The 21563-nt window shown below is 43.5% G+C and overlaps 1 protein-coding gene and 1 pseudogene across 2 annotated transcripts in view; both read right to left on the bottom strand.

The window, feature by feature from the left end:
- Positions 1-9855, bottom strand: part of TPST1 (tyrosylprotein sulfotransferase 1) — a 102252-nt gene extending 92397 nt beyond the window's left edge. For both annotated transcript variants that reach the window (XM_043914889.1, XM_043914887.1), the window contains exon 1: positions 9612-9855. The gene's annotated coding sequence lies outside the window, so the exon portion shown is untranslated. The remainder of the gene's footprint in view (positions 1-9611) is intronic.
- On the bottom strand, positions 687-17483 carry LOC122701680 (annotated as a pseudogene).
- Between the last annotated feature and the right edge of the window lie 4080 nt (positions 17484-21563).

Below are 21563 nucleotides of genomic sequence, written 5' to 3'. Positions count from 1 at the left end.
CTCTTTCACAATAAACACAATGAATAAGCTAGAAATAGAAGAGGACATCATCAACTTGAAAAATGACAACTAAGAAAACCCACAGATAACTTCACATTTAACAATTCCCACTAAGATCAGGACCAAGACAAGATGTACACTCTCACCATTTCTAATAGTATATTATACAGGAAATTTTAGACAATTAGGCAATTAGGCAAGAAAAAGAAAGCAATCCAGATTGAAAGGAAGAAGTAAGACTACCTCTCTTCAGAGAGTATATATCATATATATAAAATTCTAATAAAACAGTAAAAAACTATTAGAACTGTTACATGAGTTCGGTATGATTTTAAGATACTTAACTAATATAAAGAATTCAATTATATTTCTATATATTATCATTGACAATCCAAAAACAAAATTAACAAAAGAATTCCACTCACAATAGCACCAAAAGAATGAAACATTAAGAAATACACACAGGGAACTCTGCTCAGTGTTATGTGGCATCCTGGATGGGATGGGGTTTGGGGGAGAATGGATACATGTACATGAATGGTTGAGTCCCTTTGTTGTCCACCTGAAACTATCACAACACTGTTAACTGACTATACTCCAATACAAAACAAAAATTAAAAAAAAAGAAAAACTAGAAAGTGGATAAAAATACATGTATGTAATGACTAATCTAAGATGCTCCTTAGTTTATTTTTTTTTCAAATCAAGAGTTTTTATTGTCTCTTTAAAATATCACAACTGAGTCCATAGAACCATCTGCTATCTTGTTTCTGCAGCAGGATCACTGAGATCTTATTCATCAGCCTGCTGAACTGTTCCTTTTTCAGAAACACAGATATCATCCAAAAATTTTCTGATATCCTCTTTTTTTTTTTTTCCGCCCCGCCCCACCCTAATATCCTTGTTTTTAACTGTGGTGGCTTGCTGAATCAAAGCAGCTGAATTTGACACAAGTTCAATGTCATTTCCTTCAAGAATCAACTCATCTTTCTGGGCTTGAGATACTGAACAGGCAACCCCTGGCCTCATTCAAACCCTGCGTATGTATTTTTCACCCAAAAAATTTTCCGATTTCCACAAAAGAACTATTCTCCTGAATAACAACATTGATGGGGAAGTGGGCATACACCGACCTCATCTTGTAATGGAAGCCCAGTGTAACACCCTTGATCATGTTCTGTACGTGACTACAGATTGTGCGAACAGTGGCCAATTCCTTTCTGTTTCCCCAACATTTGTCAACACGGAGCCTCTTCTTTTTCTTCCAAGGAGACGGAGTTCTACATTGATGTGATTGAAGTCCCTCCGCAGGGTGCCTCTGGGGCCGTTCACAATAACTGTCCGTCCCTTCAAGGTAATGTCGACATTTTCTGGGATGTTGACAGTCTGATTGCTGAGAATGGTCTTCATTCTCGCAGTAGATGCAGCAAAGAGCTAAGATGCTCCTTAGTTTAAAATAAATGAAACTAACAACAAAAAAAAATACATTTAACCAAAAAAATGCAAAATTGTACACTGAAAAATAGAAAATGCTTTCAAAGTAAATTAAAGATGATCTAAATGAGTGAAAAGTCATTACACACTCATGAGTTAGAAGACTAATAAGAATTAAGATGCCAATATTCCCCAAACTGTTCAATGCAATCTCTATCAAAATTCCAATCAGACAATGGTGCCAAGACAAATCAAAGAGTAAAAGAGTATTTTTACAACATATGGTGCTAAGACAACTGAATATCAATAAGCAAAAAATAAGGTTGGACCCCGATATTATACCTTATACAAAATTCACCAAGATGGATTAAAGATCTAAATAAAAGAGCTGAAACTATCAAACTCCTGGAAGAAAACATAGAAGATTTTCATGACTTTGAACAGGCACTGGTTTCTTAAATATGAAACACAAAACACAAGCAACAAAAGAAAAAAAAAAGACAAATTGGACTTAATAAAAATTTAAAATCTTTATGCCATCAAGAAAGTGAAGACACCTACAGAATGGGAGATTTATATCTGTTAATCATATCTGACAAGGGTCTAGTATCCAGAATATATAGAGAAACCTTACAACTCAGAAACAGAAAGACAAAATTGAGTTATTTACTCAATCTGAAAATGGACAAAGAACAGATTTCTCCAAAGATATACAAATAGCTAAAAAGCACATGAAAAGTTGCTCAACATCTTTAACCATCAGGGAAATGCAATCAAAACCACAATAACATATTACTTCACATGTATTAGGATAGCTAGAATACAAAGGTCAGATAATAACAAGTTTTGGCAAGGAGGTAGAAAAATTGGAACCGGCATACATTGCTAACAGAAATGTAAACCAGAGTAGCCATTTTGGAAAACAGTCTAGCAGTTGCTCAAGATATTAGACCTACAGTTCTAGAGTTATATGACCCAGCAATTCCACCCACAGGTGTATATCCAAGAGAAATGAAACATGCACACCCAAAAATTTGTACACAGATGTTCACAGCAGCATTAGTCATAACAGTCAAAATGTACAAATACCCAAACACCCATCAACTGATTAATATATAAATGTGGTCTACACATAAAACAATATTATTCAGCAAGAAAAAGAAATAAAATACTGATACATTCTACAACATGGAAAAACCATGAAAACATGCAAAGTGAGAGAAACCAATAACAAAGGACTACATGTCGTATGATTACATTCATATGAAATGTCCAGGACAAGCAAATCTGTACAGAGAGAAAACACATTAGCAGTTGCCAAGGGACAGGGATTAGATTTGATAGACAGAGTGCCTGAAGAACTATGGATGGAAGTTTGTGACACTGTACAACAGGAGGTGATCAAGACCATCCCCAAGAAAAAAAAAATGCAAAAAGGCAAAACAGTTGTCTGAGGAGGCCTTACAAATAGCTGAGAAAAGAAGAGAAGCTAAAGGCAAAGGAGAAAAGAAAGATATACCCATCTGAATGCAGAGTTCCAAAGAATAGCAAGGAGAGATAAGAAAGCCTTCCTCAGTGATCAATGCAAAGAAAGAGAGGAAAATACAGTGGAAAAGACTAGAGATCTCTTCAAGAAAATTAGAGATGCCAAGGGAACATTTCATGCAAAGATGGGCACAATAAACACAGAAACAGTATGGACCTAACAGAAGCAGAAGATATTAAGAGGAGGTGGCAAGAATACACAGAACAATTATACAGAAAAGATCTTGACCCAGATAATCATAATGGTGTGATCACTCACCTAGAGCCAGACATCCTGGAATGTGAAGTCAAGTGGGTCATAGGAAGCATCACTACCAATGAAGCTAACGGAAGGATGGAATTCCAGTTGAGCTATTTCAGATCCTAAAAGATGATGCTGTGAAAGTGCTGCACTCAATATGCCAGCAAATTTGGAAAACTCAGCAGTAGCCACAGGACTGGAAAAGTTCAGTTTTCATTCCAATCCCAAAGAAAGGCAATGCCAAACAATGTTCAAACTACCGCACAATTGCACTCATCTCGCACGCTAGCAAAGTAATGCTCAAAATTCTCCAAGCGAGGCTTCAACAGTATGTGAACTGAGAACTTTCAGATGTACAAGCTGGATTTAGAAAAGGCAGAGGAACCAGAGATCAAATTGCCAACATCTGTTGGATCACAAAAAAAGCAAGAGAGTTCCAGAAAAACATCTACTTCTGCTTTATTGACTATGCCAAAGGCTTTGACTGTGTGGATCACAACAAATTGTGGAAAATTCTGAAAGAGATGGGAATACCAGACTACCTGACCTGCCTCCTGAGAAATCTGTATGCAGGTCAAGTAGCAACAGCTAGAACCAGACATGGAACAACAGACTGGTTCCAAATTGGGGAAGGAGTACGTCAAGGTTGTATATTGTCACCCTGCTTATTAAATCATGCGAAATGCCCATCCGGATGAAGCACAAGCTGGAATTAAGATAGCCAGGAGAAATATCAATAACCTCAGATATGCAGATGACACCATCCTTATGGCAGAAAGCAAAGAAGAACTAAAGAGCCTCTTGATGAAAGTGAAAGAGGAGAGTGAAAAAGCTGGCTTAAAATTCAACATTCAAAAAACTAAGGTCATGGCATCTGGTCCCATCACTTCATGGGAAATAGATGGGTAAACAATGTAAACAGTGACAGACTTCATTTTCTTGGGCTTGAAAATCACTGCAGATGGTCACTGCAGCCATGAAATTAAAACATGCTTGCTCCTTAGAAAAAAAGCTATGACCAATCTAGACAGCATATTAAAAAGCAGAGACATTACTTTGCTGACAAAGGTCCATCTGGTCAAAGCTATGGTTTCTCCAGTAGTCACATATGGATGTGAGAGTTGGACCATAAAGAAATCTGAGCCCCAAAGAATTGATGGTTTGAACTGTGGTGTTGGAGAAGACTCTTGAATGTCCCTTGGACTGCAAGGAGATCCAACCAGTTCATCGTAAAGGAGATCAGTCCTGAATATTCATTGGAAGGACTGATGCTGAAACTCCAATACTTTGGCCACCTGATACGAAGAACCGACTCATTGGAAAAGACCCTGATGCTGAGAAAGACTGAAAGCAAGAGGAGAAGGAAACAACAGAAGATGAGATGGTTGGATGGCATCACCAACTTGATGGACATGAGTTTGAGCAAGTTCCAGGCGTTGGTGATAGACGGGGAAGCCTAGAGTGCTGCAGTCCATTGGGGTCGCAAAGAGTCAGACACAACTGAGCAACTGAACTAAACTGAGAGGATGACAAGTGGGAGTTGGAAGTGACAGGTAAGGAGTGCAGTTTCCTGAAAATGTTCTAAAATTGACTGTAATAAGGGTTGCATAGGACTTCGCTGGTGCCTCAGTGCTAAAGAATCTGCCTGCCAATGCAGGAGATGCAGGTCTGATCCCTGGGTCAAGAAGATCCCCTGGAGAAGGAAACAGCAATCCACTCCGGTATTCTTGCCTGGGAAATCCCATGGACAGAAGAACCTGGCGGGCTATAGTCCATGGGACTGCAAAAGAATCTTGCACAACTATAGCAACTAAACAATAACTAAAATATACTGAACATACTAAAAAAAACTGTACCTTAAATGGGCAAATGTATGAAATGTGAATGATAGCTCAATAAAGCTGCTACCAAAAATAAAAGAAAGTAGGCTGGGCCCTATGTATGAAACTTTTTAGGGCAAATGCTACTAAAACAAAAGACTTTTCTTTTTATTGAAGGGTAACTGACTTACATTACTATATTAATTTTAGGTGTACAACATAGTGATTTAGTATTTTGAAACATTACAAAATGGTCACTACCATAAGTCTAGTTACCACCTGTCACCATACAAAGTTATTACAATATTTAACTATATTCCCTATGCTGTACGGAGAAGGCAATGGCAAACCCACTCCAGTGTTCTCGCCTGGAAAATCCCACAGAGAGAGAAGCCTGGTAGGCTGCCGTCTATGTGGTCGCACAGAGTCGGACACGACTGATGCAACTTGGCAGCAGCAGCAGCCTGTGCCGTATATTACATCCCCAAGTAACTCTTAATCTCCCTCACCTATAAAAGATTTAAATAGGATCCAGAGTCTCCTAACAAAATACAACAAAGGTCCAGGATACAATCAAAAGTCACTTATCAAAAGTCAGTATAAAAGTGTGTTGTTAAATTTAACCCAGGAAACAACCGAGTCTGTTTCCCTGGAACCTCTTAATAGCATATAGAATGGCTCTCAGAATTTTGTTGTTCAGTCGCCCAGCCATGTCCAACTCTTTGTGACCCCATGGACTGCAGCATGCCAGGTTTCCCTGTCCTTCACTATCTCCCAGAGCTTGCTCAAAGTCATGTCCATCAAGTCGGTGATGCCATCCAACCATCTCATCCTCTGTCATCCCCTTCTCCTCCTGCCTTCTATCTTTCCCAGCATCAGGGTCTTTTCAAATGAGTCGGTTCTTCGTATCAGGTGACCAAAGTATTGGAGCTTCAGCATCAGTTCTTCCAATGAATATTTACAGTTAATTTCCTTTAGGATAGACTGGTTGGATCTCTTTGCAGTCCAAGGGACTCTCAAGAGTCTTCTCCAACACCACAGTTCAAAAGCATCAATTCTTCAGCACTCAGCCTTCTTTATGGTCCAACTCTCACATCTGTCCTGACTACTGGGAAAACCACAGCTTTGACTAGACAAACCTTTGTTGGCAAAGTCATGTCTCTGCTTTTTAATACGCTGACTAGATTTGTCATAGCTTTTCTTCCAAGGAGCAAGCATCTTTTAAGTTCATGGTTGCAGTCCACAGTGACTTTGGAGCCAAAGAAAATAAAATCTGCCACTGTTTTTATTGTTTAGTCAACAGGTAAAGGTAAGTAATGAGCTTTCCTGAATTCTGTGAGCCTTTACAGCAAATTACACACCTGAGGAAGGAGTTGTGTGAAGCCTCAATTTATAGCCAATTGGTTTCAAGTACAGGTCACAACCTAGGACTTGGGATTTGTCTGAAGTTGAGAGGTGTCTTGTGGGACTGAGTCCTTAATCTATGGGGTCTGCACTAAATCCAGGTATTAATAGTAATAATTAAGTTAAAGTGTATGATACTCAGTTGCTGTCTGGAGAATTGGAGAACTATTTAATGTGAGGGAAAAACCTACGTATTTGGTATCAGAAGGACCGTGAATAGTGTAAGAAACAATAATTTACCTTTGGGCATAATCACAGACCTCAAGGAAATCCTAGTTATGAGAAAAATGGGCCCATGAGAAATGATTTAAATAAAATCTGGGGGCTAGGATGAGAGGTGGGAGGAAGGCTCAAGAGGAAAGGGATCTATACATACATATATATACACACAAATATAAAATTATGCCTGACTCGAATTGTTGTACGGCAGAAACTCAACATTGTAAAGAACTTATCCTCCAATTAAAAAAAAATATTTTAATGTGATAAGTACTTTAACAGGTAAATGTACAGTCAGGAAAGTAACCATGCCAACAAAAGTGACATTTATGTTGATTTTTAAAGGATGATTAAATGCTATATACAGCTCCTCACCATTCTCAGTCCCTCTTAGAGCTCTCAAGCCAGTTCTCAGCCTTTGATGCCTATTACTGCTGAATGACAAAGATTTTTTTTAAATGAAAAGGTCTGGCCCCACAGCAGACCAAAACTCAGAATCTCTATGGAGGCCTTGATCCCCTCATCCTCAACCTTTAAAAGCTCCCAGGTGGTTTTAAAGTAGAGCCTGGGTTGATATCTGTTCAGGAAAAAAATAACCCAGGCCACAAGCAATCTTCTGGCAATGAGGAGAGAAAAGAACAGGACGTCAGGTAGCAACAATAGGATCTATGGCAGACATAATGATAGGAGAGAAGAAGAGGATTCTAAGGTTTCTAGGGTACAGAACTTAAAATAGGAGGTTTGTGGATGTCCTTGAAGCAGCTATGAGTAAGAAGAGAAAGGAAAAAATACCCAAGTTTGAAGTACAAGTATAGTTATCCGACAGACAAACATATGAAATACCTGAAGTTCAAGAAAAATGAGAACTGAATACATATGGTTGTAGACCAAAAATATACAGGTGCTACTTGAAGCCACGAACAGAAGTGTAATAACAAACTAGAGGACAGGGAAAAGAACAGAAAACAAAGTCCTAAGGAATACCACATTAATCTGAGGGAAAGCACATTAAGGCAATGCTTCATTTTGGTTTGTTTTGGATGGTGAAAACCTGAGCATGTGTGCAAGCTGAGAAAAAAAAGAAAATATAGAATATGAAAGATGTTAGCCTCAAAAAGTAATACCTTCTTCCTCTGATAAAAGATAAGGTAATCAGAAATCAGATAGGTACAAGCACACAGAAAAATGACAGACCCTTAAGGGTTCAGGGCTAATGCCCACCAATTCTGTGAAGTAGGAGGCAAAATAAGCAATGTAAAGAAGTCAAGAGTAAGATAAGTCAAGAAGAGGAGAATGGTAAAGATCTAGAAGTAGCAATGAGGTCTAGGTACATAAGAGGTACATAGGGAGTGAATCAAAGGATCTCCAGGCAATGCGAGCAAACTTGGAATATAAAGTTTAGAACAGCACCAGCAGCTCAGTCCCAGGCTTTCCTGAAGCCTCCAGGAGCAGAAAAAGCCAACTGTTGGATTCATCCAGGCTTGGAAACCATCAGAGCAAACGAGCAAGAATGACTTGAGGCCAGTAACATGGCTTTTATAATTTTCAAAAGTTAAACTTATTTTATTCTTATTAAAAATCGACTCAAGTTATTTCCTCTGACAGCCAGAAAGGGGGGCGGGGATGGCTAATTCCTCCTTCACTCTGAGAGAACTTGTCAGAACTTCTACACCTAAGCATTTCTGATCCCTTCCACGGTTGATTCAAAGAAATCTAAACCTGATTCCTCTAGGCTCTTAAAGGATGAAAATTCACTGCAGGACTGGACTATCAAGCTGGGAGATAAACACTCGAAACCCTTCTTAGACACAGTACAATTTCAACTAGGAGGTGGGGGCTCTTCCTTTCCTAAAAATAAAAGTTCAGCAAACACTGGAGATAGGGTGGTGGGACTAAGTTGCAAACCTTATTAAGAACTCTTTACAAAGCCAATTATTATAAAACAATACATGACACAAAGATAGCAAAATTCAATTCTTCGAAATGACTGCTGTAAGTAAATAACTGACAATGCAATCTCTTCATCACACTTGGAGGTGCCTAATTCATCCTGCCACCTCCCATACTACTCTTGAGGTACTGGATACTGGACGTCTTGCTACCACTATCTGGAGGGCACAAAGGCCTCAAAGAAGGAAGAGGGTAACAAGCGTGAGCACCTACCACGTACCAGACCTACTATGTGCCAAACTCAGGCAACACACTTTATATATTATGGATGTAGCTCTTTTAAAGACGACTTACGCTAAAACTATAGACCGGGCACTCAGAAGAGGAGCAGTGTCTGAGGTTTAAGCGTAGAGGAAAAGACGTGTTAGCGACGGTGGGTGATGAAAATGGAGAGAGAAGGGGCGAGTTGGGAAAGGAAAGCATCTGGGGGCAAAAGGGCAAAACCCAGGGACACATGGCGTGGCGTGGGGTGGGGGGCGGGAGGGCGCGAGTGAAACGCCTAGAGGACCCGGTATAGCGGGCAAGGACGGGGTGAGCCTGGGGAAGACTTCCCTTAAGTCCGGGTAGAGGTGAAGGCAAAAGTCCGATCCGGGGGGGCCCTGGCGTCTTATCCCCGGAAGGCGCCCCGAAGGACTGCGGAGGCTGGGAAACAGTGCCCGCCCTGCCAGAGGGACAGGAAGGCGGGGAGGGGGCGGGAGAGAGCGGGAGGCCGACCACGGCGGGGGCGAGTCGGGCCACGGGGAAGCCCAAGACCGGGAAACGCGGGCGCTGGGGCCAGGGGTGCGGGCTCCGGAGCCGGGCCCGGCCGGGCAGGGACACGGGGCTCCGCGCTGAAGGGGCGGGGCTGGACTGGCGCCGGGGGAGATACGCTGGCGGGCGGCGACTGGGGCCGAGGGATGCCAGGACAGACGCGGCCAGGACTCGGAGCCAGGTGAGCGGCGGCAGGGAGACAGCGGGGCCGGGGCGGCGCGCCGCAACGAGCGCGGCGTCCCCCTTACCTGGAATGAGTGAGGAGCCGCCGCGCCGCCTCCTCAGCATCCTGGGTTCAGCCGCTACTCCCACGTCCCTAGGTGGGGGCCATTCCGCCCACCCCGGGAGCCCGCCCTCACCGCCAGGCGCCAGCTGCTGCCAGCCCGGCCCGGCCCCAAGGAGCTGCGCTGACACGACCCGCGCCCGCGGCCGCCTCAGCAGCGACTCCCGCCGTCGCCGCCTCAGCGCCCGCAGCCGGCCTCCCGGGCGGGCGCGGGATCACACGCGTACGGCGATTGGTTGCCCGGCGCCCGGCCGGGCGATGTGTCGGTCTCTCTGATTCGTGGGTTCCACAGGCTGCCCTCCGAGCGGGGCGGGGCTCGGCCTCCCGCCGGGCCCGGCAAGCCCTGAGGAGAGGGGTGGGTCTGACGTCGGGGTCGCGCGAGCGGCCCTGCGTCCCGCGTGTGCGCGCGCTCCCCGCAGGGTTCTGGTGCCTCCACCAGCGTGAGCGAGTGGTTGCCGAGCAACGGTGCGCGCGACCTAGCTGGGGGTAGAGGGGAGCCGCGGGCAGGTGGCGGTCCCTGCAGCCCCAACCCCACGGTGGGTGGCCTTCATCCTGGAAACCTGGGACCCGACAAGAGAAGGAGCTTTTCCAAGAAATCCTCCCTCTGCCTGTCCCTGCTTCAAATAGCACCTCAGTGCTTGCTACTAGCAGAGGAGATTTCACCTCATCGGGGTGACTCGAACATGCAAATATCACATTCGCACAAAATTATATTCCACACCGAAGTGTAAATGAGTGAGAGTGGATTCTGTACCCACCAGAGAGGCAGAAACCCCGATACTTGAAAGAAAGTGAAAACTAGGAGAGGAGAATAAGGCAAAGAGAAGGGGGACATTGGGGAGAGGGCTGAAATTTCACAACTGAAAAATAACCGTTCCTGTTCACAGGTCCTTCCTGCGGACATATCCACACCACGTCCTGTCGCAGTTATTTCAACTCTGTGAACACAGACTGGAAAAAGCATGGGCTCAGAAATCTAACAGCTGCATTAAAAATTCCTGTCTACAATCTTGGAATGAGTTTTGTTGTCTATAGAACGAGGTCTGTAAACCTCATGAGAGTTGCTGTCAAGGTCAAGTATACTTATATGCTCAGTTATGTCTAACTGTGACCCGCATGGATTGTAGCTCACTAGGCTCCTCTGTCCATAGGATTTCCCAGGCAAAAATATTGGAGTGGGTTGCCATTTTCGCCTCCAGGGGACCTTCCCAACCCAGGGATAGAACCGCATCTCTTCCATTGCAGACAGATTCTTTACGGCTGAGCCACTGGGGAAGCCCAAGTTCAAGTGAGGTCCACACAAAAATGCCTACAGGAATGTTCATAGTACCGTTACTCATTATAGCCAATAAAGTGGAAAAAAACCCAGATGTCCATCAGCTAATTAATGAATAAGTAAAATATGACATAACCACACAATGGAATATTACTTGACCATAAAACAGGAGTGAAGTACTGATAAATGCTACAACAGGGCTGAATCTTGAAAATGTCCTGCTAAATGAAAGAAGCCAGTCTTGAAAGACTACTTATTATATGAGCCCCTTTGTATGAAATGTCCAGAACAGGCAAATCCATAGAAAAAACAAGTATATTAGTGGATACCTTGGACTGAGGGGGAAGTGATTGCTAATGGCTATGGGGCTTTTTGATGGGAGGGAGTGATTGATGAAAATGTTCTAAAATTGTGGTGATAGTTGTGCAATTCTGTGAATATAAAAAAAAAAAACAAAAAAAAAAAAAAAAAAAAAACCACTGACTTGTTTACTTGAAGTAGGTGAGTTGTATGGTATGTGGATTATATCTGAATAAAGCTGTTATTTTTTTAAAAGAGCAAATAAGGTAATAAACTTCCAAGAGCCCCAGGCTGTGGTAGCCACTCTAAGAACAAGGGGTCAGTATATCTGGTTGTTTTCCCTTTATTTGATGGCCAAAATCTTGTAAGCAATTCGATCTGATGAAATTTAAAGAAATACCCACCATGATATTTTTTCTTTGGAACATTTAAATCAAATTAAGAAGCTGATCTGATCTGACCCAAGCTGCTTTGGGGCAGCAGAAATGGACCACTAGGATTAGAAAGCTCATCAAAAGAAAAGGGGCATGACTTCCCTGGTGGTCCAGTGGCTAAGACTCTTTGTTCCCTATGCAGGGGACCCAGGATTGATCCCTGGTCAGGGAACTAGATCCCACATGCCACAACTAAAGACCCCACATGCTGCAACAAAGATCAAAGATCCCTTGTGCCATGCAACTAAGACCTGATACAGCCGAATAAATGAATAAAATAAATATTAAAAAGAAAAGAAAATGAGCAACGTTGGCAGGCAGAGAGCAAAAGGAAAGGGAAAAGACACAGCATTCTACAAGGTGATTCAGATACACTCGCACCCAAAGTGGTTTGATTAACCAGTCCTTTAACATTAAGAGCTGTGTCTTATTCCACTTCCTGCATTCCAGACCACTTCAGGGAAACAGCTCACCCTGACCTGAGTAATCTTGAAGCCACAGACAGCACCATGGGGCATTAATCCCTTAAACACAGCCCCTGCCAGCCTCTCTCCATGAGCCAGAAATGCAGCTCTCTGAAATGACCTCCACAACACCCAGAAAACACTTCACCCACCTACAAGACCTGGGGGGGAAAAATATCGAGTAGCCAGGTAGGGGCTTGGTGCTGGTATCTCTCATATAAACTCTAAGAACAAATTCCAGATGTAGGGAATTCCATAAGAATGGGGGACATGAATCCGAGTGAAATCTGGCAGGGATATTAGCTCTTTGCCTGTTCCATGCCAGGATGTTTCCCTGAGCAAGACAGCTTCAGGTCGCCCAGGGACCACACTGTCTGTAAAAAATAAAAAAAAAAGCTGCAAATAAGTTGCTGCTTGATCTGAAGTAAAGCTCCAGGGTTGTATGGGAACAAGGTTTTTCTGCTTTTCAAAGCTATCCCAACCCATACAGTATATGTTAAGAAAAAAGACTCCAAAATGTACTCTTAAAAGAGCACAGTTAAAAACAGTATATGTAATATGCCCATTTGTATTGTTTCAAGTACACACAGAAATACAAACACACGTACACTTGTGATTTTCAGAGTTCAAATCAGTCAATCCTGAATGAAATCAACCCTGAACATTCATTGGAAGGACTGATACTGAAGCTGAAGCTCCAAAACTTTGTTTGGCCACCTGATGTAAAGAACCAACTCATTGGAAAGGACCCTGATGCTGGGAAAGATTGAGGGGGTGACAGAGGATGAGCTGGATAGCATCACCAACTCAATGGATATGAATTTGAGCAAAACTCTGGGAGACAGTGAAGGGGAGCCTGGCGTGCTGCAATCCATGCCAGGATTGCAAAGAATCAGACACAACTTAGCGACCAAACGACAATAACAAAAACTGACAACAGTAGTTGTTTCTGCGAAGGAAACTGAAGAACTTGGGCACAGGAGAGGGAAAGACATTTATTTTTCACCACACATACCTTTCGGCACTTTTTGAAATGTTGTGTCCTGTGCTTGGATTACCTATTTGAAATGAATAAATATGTAATTTTTTTTAAAGAACTCTTTTCTGGAAAGCTCACTGATCAAGCCTTTATGAACATCCAGTTCACATGGCATTTGCATTGCTCTGTGTCATTTAGTGACTCTCAGGTTCAGCACATACACTCTGAATGCCCTGGATCTATTTTCCCTCCCCAGCTATATACCTCTTCCAGGTGATCAGCTCAGATTCAGAGACCTTACCTGGGAGCCTAGACAGCTTCTCCCTCTGACCAACAGGCAGTTCAAAGGACTGAGAGACTGCTTCTTCCAAACAGTCTGGCAGGTCCAAGAAAAGAGAGGAAGCGGCTGAGTGTTCACTGACACCCCAGTGAGCACACGGAAGCCACTGCCATCCTCTAGGCCAACCTTTACCCTGCTTCTGCCTCAGAGAGTCATCTCCCAGCAAGCAGTCCAGCCCTCCAGAGCTTTTATTTTACTTTCTTCCCCACTTTCCCTTTCTGAGCCTCTCTCCGTCCCTCCCTCTCATCCCTGCCACCACTCTTTGATTTTGCTTTGGTGTCTTTTATTTTGACTGAGCCATGCACCTTATGGGATCTTAGTTCCCCAACTAGGGATCAAACCTGGGGCCTGAGCAGTAAGAGCTCTGAGTCCTAACCATTGGGCCACCGGGGAGCTCCCTGCTTTGGTTTCTGGAAGGACGAAAGTGCAGCAGCTCCCCACAAATGGCGCTTCCATTCCAGTATCTGGCATGGAGAGAGGATGGGGGATGGAGAGAGTCTCAGAAAGGGAAAGTTGGGGAAGAAACTCATGCCAAAAGTATTACTTTTTATTCTTTGTCTCAGACCAAGGGAGCTGGAAATGAGGGTCAGCACCAAGGGGTTTAGAGAAGGCATCTAGATTTAGAAAAGGCAGAGGAAGCAGAAATCAAATTGCCAACATCCATTAGATCATCAAAAAAGCAAGAGAGTTCCAGAAAAACATCTACTTCTGCTTTATTGATTATGCCAAAGACTTTGACTGGGTGGATCACAACAAACTGTGGAAAGTTCTTAAAGAGTTGGGAATACCAGACCACCTGACCTGCCTCTTGAGAAACCTGTGTGCAGGTCAGGAAGCAACAGTTAGAACTGGACATGGAACAACAGACTGGTTCCAAATAGGAAAAGGAGTATGTCGAGGTATACTGTCACCCTGCTTATTTAACTTATATGCAGAGTACATCATGAGAAACGCTGAGCTGGATGAAGCAGAAGCTGGAATCAAGATTGCTGGGAGAAATATCAGTAACCTCAGATATGCAGATGACACCACCCTTATGGCAGAAAGTGAAGAACTAGAAAGCCTCTTGTTGAAAGTGAAAGAGGAAAGTGAAAAAGTTGGCTTAAAGCTCAACATTCAGAAAACTAAGATCATGGCATCCAGTCCCATCACTTCATGGTAAATAGATGGAGAAACACTGGAAACAGTGACAGACTTTATTTTTGGGGGCTCCAAAATCACTGCAGATGGTGACTGCAGCCATGACATTAAAAGACGTGTGCTTCTTGGAGGAAAAGTTATGACCAACCTAGACAGCATATTAAAAAGCAGAGACATCACTTTGCCAACAAAGGTCCATCTAGTCAAGCCTATGGTTTTTCCAGTAGTCATGTATGGATGTGAGAGTTGGACTATAGAGAAAGCTGAGTGCTGAAGAATTGATGCTTTTGAACTGTGGTGTTGGAGAAGACTCTTGAGAGTCCCTTGAACTGCAAGGAGATCCAACCAATCCATCCTAAAGGAGATCAGTCCTGAGTGTTCATTGGAAGGATTGATGTTGAAGCTGAAACTCCAATACTTTAGCCACCTGATGTGAAGAGCTGACTCCTTGTAAAAGACCCTGATGCTGGGAAAGATTGAAGGCAAGAGGAGAAGGGGATGACAGAGGATGAGATGGTTGGATGGCATCACCAACTTGATGGCCATGAGTTTGAGTAACCTCCAGGAGTTGTTGATGGACAGGGAGGCCTGGTGTGCTGCAGGTCATGGGGTCGCAAAGAGTCAGACATGACTGAGCAACTGAACTGAACTGAGCAAGGGGTTTGGACACAGATAATGGGGAGGACAGGCTACCTTTGCTATGCAAGTGAAGGAGCAGAGGTTCTTCAGAGAGCACGGACATAGCCTTGGGAGGAAGTGGAGAAGTGAGGGCAAAGAGTTCTCAAGGGTAAAGGCAAAAATGGTGATGATATAAAGTCATTTGTTTGCCTGATCCTCCATCCTGTTTCCAGGACAGGGCTTGGCACTGGTCAAATGAATGGATGAGTGAGTGAATGGATAGATGATTAGCAAAAACTGCAACTGGGGCTTCCTAGGTGGCTCAGTGGTAAAGAATCTGCCTGGCAATGCAGGAGACATGGGTTTGATCCCTGATCCAGGAAGATCCCACATAAGCAGAAGAAGTAAGTCCGTGTGCCACCAACTATTGAGCCTGTGCTCTAGAGCTCAGGAACTGCAACTACTGAAGCCCACATGCCCTAGAGCCTATGCTCTGCAACAAGGGAAGCCACTGCAATGAGCATCCTGCCCACCACAACTGGAGAGTAGCCCCTGCTCACAGCAACTAGAGAAAAAGCCTGAGCAGCAACAAGACCCAGCACAGCCAATAAATAAATAAATAAAATTATTAAACACACACACACACACACACACCTGCAGCTGCTAAATTTCTCTAAATGGCATATGAAAGTGAAAGTGAAAGTCACTCAGTCGTATTCGACTCTTTGTGACCCCATGGACTATATAGTCCATGGAATTCTCCAGGCCAGAATACTGGAGTGGGTAGCCTATCCCTTCTCCAAGGGATCTTCCTGACCCAGGAATCGAACCAGGGTCTCCTGCATTGCAGGCAGATTCTTTACCAACTGAGCTATGAGGGTATCCCAAAAGATGGCATATGGATGGCCAATAAGCACATTAAAGATGCTCAACATTGCTAATTATTAGAGAAATGCAAATCAAAACTACAGTAAGGTACCACCTCATACTGGTCAAATGGAGAACTTGTGATACAGTACAGAGAACTCAGCTTGTTGCTCTTTGATGACCTAGATGGGTGGGATGGGGGGTTGGGGAGGGAAGTCCAAAAGGGAGGATTATGTGTATACATATAGCTGATTCACTTCATTGTACAAAAGAAACTAACACAACATTATAAAACAATTATGCTCCAATTAAAAAAAGAGTCTACAAATAAATGACGGAGAGGGTGTACAGAAAAGGGAACCCTCCTACCCTGTTGGTGGGAAGGTAAGTTGGTACAACCAGTATGCAAAACAGTATGGATGATCCTCAGAAAACTAAAACTAGAGTTGCCATATGGTCCAGTAATCCCACTCCTGGGCATATATCCAGGCAAAACTACAGTTCAAAAAGATACATGCACCTCTATAATAGTGCTCATAGCAGCACTATTCACAATAGCCAAGACAAAAAAACAACTTAAATGTCCATCGACAGATGAAAGGATAAAGAAGATGTAGTATATATTTAGAATGGAATACTACACAACCATAAAAAAGAATGACATAATGCCTTTTCCACAACATGGATGGACCTGGAGATGATCTAGGTCAGTCAGAAAGAGAAAGACAAATATAATATGATATCACATGTAAGTGAACAGACATAGAGAAACAGACTCACAGGCATAGAGAACAGACTGGTGGAGTGAGAGGTTGGGGTTAGCGGATGTAAGCTATTATATATACATTGGGTAAACAACAAGGTCCTACTGTATAGTACAGGGAACTATATTCAATATCCTGTGATAAACCATAATAGAAAAAATATGAAAAAGATGTACATGCATATATATAACTGAATCACTTTGCTATACAGTAGAAATTAGCTCAACACTGTAAATCAATTACAATTTTTTTTTAAAAAGCTGCAGCTCTCAGTGAGGATGAAGGCAGCAGCGAAAAGCAGAGAGAGACACAGAGGAGAGAGTGGGAGGGCACTCAGGGTCCTGCCTGGAAGGGCAGGGGGATGCCAGGTGAGGGCTCCAGAGCCAGAGATCCCTGGTGGAGAATTGAGGTTTAAACTCTCACTCGACTTAAAAGTGACCCAGAGCCCTGGCTGATTTGAGACAAGATGAAACACTTACCTGCAAACAGCATCAAAGAGCCAATGAACTGCGGGAGACACCGCACGATTCTTTTGAAACTTGTCGGTTAGAGGGATTCGAGACAAAAAGAAAATGGTGACACAATTTAAAGAAAAAGGGGAAAAAAATGAGCATGTCTCTTTGCTTTCCCCACCCGTAGATCCAGGAAAACTGGCCAGGTCAGGCCCTTCAGCCACATCATCATTTTAAAATGAGAATCCAGCCCAGCCTATGAGCAGGCATTTTCCAAATGGCTACAGAACTCCTGCACCTTCCAAAAATACCTCTTCACGCACCTCCTGCCAGGGAAGGAAGGCCACATGCCCAGGCTGGAACTAACCCACCGGCCTTCGTGAGCCCAGGAGTTGCCCCTCCCGTGTTCTGCAGGCCCCAGATACAGGAAATGCCCACTGCTTCGCGGGGAAACCTAGCCAGACAGCTACTGGTGCTGAGCCCAAGACTGGGAGTAGAGCAGCTTCTGGTTCCACTTGCAACAGAGATTATGTGACTTCCAGGAGGAGTTGCCAAACCTCGCTACACACGTAAACCACCTGTGCAGCTTTGACACTGGGCCTCTGGTCACTTTCATAAAGCAGAGGCTCTGGGGGAAGGATCCCCCCAACTCCCAAGGGAGAGAGGCAGGGGTAGTGACGGGGAGGTGGCACTTGGGGAACATCAGAAAGGCTGGTGGACGATATTCTGTTTCCTGACTTGATGACTATCTGGTTTGTTCACTTTGTGAAAATTCATCAAACTATACACACATGTGCACTTCTCTGTACATTTACTACACTTCGTTTTAAAAGAAAAAAAAAAAAAAAGCTCCCAGGTCAATCCTGCTCCCCTACGAGGTTTCAGAACTGAGCTGGAGGTTCAGGATGAAGGGTTTAGGTTACACAAAAGAGAGAAGCTGGGGGCGGGGAGGGGGGGGACTTCCTTTGTGGTCCAGTGGTTAAGAAGCCACCTTCCAATGCAGGGGATGCGGGTTCGATCCCTGGTTGGGGAACTAAGATCCCTCATGCCTCAGGATAACTAGAGAGAAATTAACACACTGCAACTACTAAGCCCTTGCATTCTAGAGCCCGTGCTCTGCAACAAGAGAAAAAAAAAAAAGAATGAGAGAGAGGCTGGATGCTTTTGAGTATTGGCTAGAGTAGGTACAGGATCTGCCTCCCTTCTTAAGCAAGTCTCTGACCCTCAGCAGAGAAAACTACAGAGAGGGGAGTTAGGAGGGGCTTTCCAGGTGGTACTAGTGGTGAACAACCCGCCTGCCAATGCAGGAGACATAAGAGAGGCGGGTTCGATCCCTAGGTCGGGAAGATCCCCTGGAGGAGGAAATGGCAACCCGCTCCAGTATTCTAGCCTGGAGAATTCCGTGGACAGAGAAGCCTGGTGGGCTACAGTCCATAGAATCACAAAGAGCTGGACACGACTGAGGCGACTTACCACACAGCACATTCTTCCCTGTGACTTTGGTTTTCCCTCCCTCGTTAAAGAGGCTGCGGAGGGTACCGGTTTCTTGCCACCCTCCCAGGTCTCTTGCCTGCTACTCCTGCAGGATCTGGGGGACTCCAGCACATGCAATTAACAACATCCAGCACCAGTCACTGTTCTAAGCGCTGAGCACATAGCAGTGAACAAGTCAATCTCCAATGCCCTTTGGATTACATTTGTTAACAATAAAACAGCCAAGTTATTTTTACCAGCAAAATGGATTAATCCAGGAGCAGCAAAAATCGCACTTTGGGATGTGCAACTGTTGCAGGAGAACGGGAGACAGAGAATGGTCACATTCCAGGTCTCAGGCAAGTTCCTGGGACCAGCCTCACGTGAGGGTCTTTGACTTTGCATAGAAGAGAATTTAAGAGTTAGCCATAGTAAAATGAGAGCAGGTTTATTTAGAGAGATATACATTCCATAGACAGAAGATGAAGTGTCTCAAAATGCACCGTTTTTTTAAGAATAAGACAATGATGAAGTCTGCTGGCTCTTCCTTTCATGGAACGATTTCTCTGTAGCATGCAATCCTGTTTGATAGCACCCTTCCCACAGTGGAACTTCTTTCAGAACTGGAGTCAATTCTGTCAAACTCTTCCACTGCTTTCTCAACTAAATTTATGTAACATCCTAAATCATTAATTGTCAGGTCAACAATCTTCACAACACCTTCATCAAGAGCAGGTTCCCATCTCAAGAAACCACATTTTTGGCTCATTCAGAAAAAGCACCTCCTCATGCATTAAAGTTTTATATTGAGGTTGCAGCAATTCAGTCACATCTTCAGGCTCCACTTCTAATTCTAGTTCTCTTGCTCTTTCCACCACATCTGCAGCTACTTCCTCCACTGAAGTCTTGAACCCTTCAAACTTATCCATGAGGGTTGGAATCAATTTCCTCTAAATTGTTAATGTTGATATTTTAACCTCTTCCCACGAACCACAAATATTCTTAATGGCTCTAGAATGTGAATTCTTTCCAGAGGTTTTCAATTTCCCTTGTTCAGATCCATCAGAGGAATCACTATCTATGGCTGTTACGGCTATATTTCTTAAATCATAAGACTTGAAAGTCGAAATTACTCCTTGGCATGAAAACAATACACCAGTCTCATTGTCCATCTCCATCAGCACTCTTGGGTGACCAGGTGCAGTGTCAATAAGCAGTAATATTTAGAAGTGAATCCTTTTTTTCCGAGCAGTAGGTCTCAACAGTGGGCTTAAGATATTCAATATTTGTAAACAAATGTACTGTTATTCCAGGTTTTATTGTTCCATTTACAGAGCATAGGCAGAATAGATTTAGCATAATTCTCAAGGGCCCTAGGATTTTCAGAATGGTAAATGAACATTGGCTTCAATTTCAAGTCACCAGCTGTGTTAACTCCTTACAAGAGAATCTTTGAAGCCAGGCATTGACTTCTCCTCTCTAGTTATGAAAGTCTCAGATAGCGTCTTCTTCCCTGAGAAGGCTGTTTTGTCTACATTGAAAAATCTGTTGTTCAGTGTACCAGCTTCATCAATTATCTCTGGTAGATCTTCTGGATAACTTGCTGCTGCTTCTATAACAGCACTTACTCTTTACCTTGCACTTTTATGTTATGGAGCTGGCTTGCTTTTTAAGACTGTATGAGCCAACCTCATCAAAAGAGCCTCTTGATGAAAGTGAAAGAGGAGAGTGAAAAATTTGGCTTAAAGCTCAACATTCAGAAAACTAAGATCATGGCATCTGGTCCCATCACTTCATGGCAAATAGATGGGGAAACAATGGAAACAGTGACAGACTTTATCTTTTGGGGCTCCAAAATCATGGCAGATGGTGACTACAGCCATGAAATTAAAAGACGCTTGCTCCTTGGAAGAAAAGTTATGACCAACCTAGACAGCATATTAAAAAGCAAAGACATTACTTTGCCAACAAAGGTCCAGGCAGTCAAAAGCTATGGTTTTTCCAGTAGTCACATATGGATGTGAGAGTTGGACTATAAAGAAAGCTGAGCGCCGAAGAATTGATGCTTTTGAACTGTGGTGTTGGAGAAGACTCTTGAGAGTCCCTTGAGCTGCAAGAAGATCCAGCCAGTCCATCCTAAAGGAAGTCAGTCCTGAATATTCACTGGAAGGACTGATGTTGAAGCTGAAATGCCAATACTTTGGCCACCTGATGAGAAGAACTGACTCATTGGAAAAGACCCTAATGCTGGGAAAGATTGAAGGTGGGAGAAGGGGAAGACAGAGGATGAGATGGTTGGATGGCATCACCGACCTAATGGACATGAGTTTGAGTAAACTCCAGGAGTTGGTGATGGACAGGGAAGCCTGGCGTGCTGCAGTCCACGGGGTCACAAAGAGTTGGATACCACTGAGCAACAGAACTGAACTGAGCTGATCCAACCTCTGCTAGCTTCAAATTTTTCTTCTGCAGCTTCCTCACCTCTCAGCCTTGACAGAACTGAAGAGAGTTAAGGTCTTGCTCTGTGTTAGAATTTTAAGGGAATGTTGTGGTTGATTTGATTTTCTAACCAGACTAGTGAAACTTCTTCCATATCAGCAATAAAGATGTTTTGCTCTCTCATCATTTATGTATTCACTGGAGTAGCAATTTTTTCTTAATTTATTTAACTGAAGGATAACTACAATATTGTGTTGGTTTCTGCCATACATCGACATGAATCAGCCATAGGTATATACATGTCCCCTCCCTCCCAACTCCTATCTCATCCCACCACCCTAGGTTATCATAGAGCATCGGATTTGAGCTCC

Source organism: Cervus elaphus, chromosome 10 (assembly GCF_910594005.1).
Source record: "Cervus elaphus chromosome 10, mCerEla1.1, whole genome shotgun sequence".
Lineage (NCBI taxonomy): Eukaryota > Metazoa > Chordata > Mammalia > Artiodactyla > Cervidae > Cervus > Cervus elaphus.
This window is presented reverse-complemented; position numbering and strand designations above follow the sequence as displayed.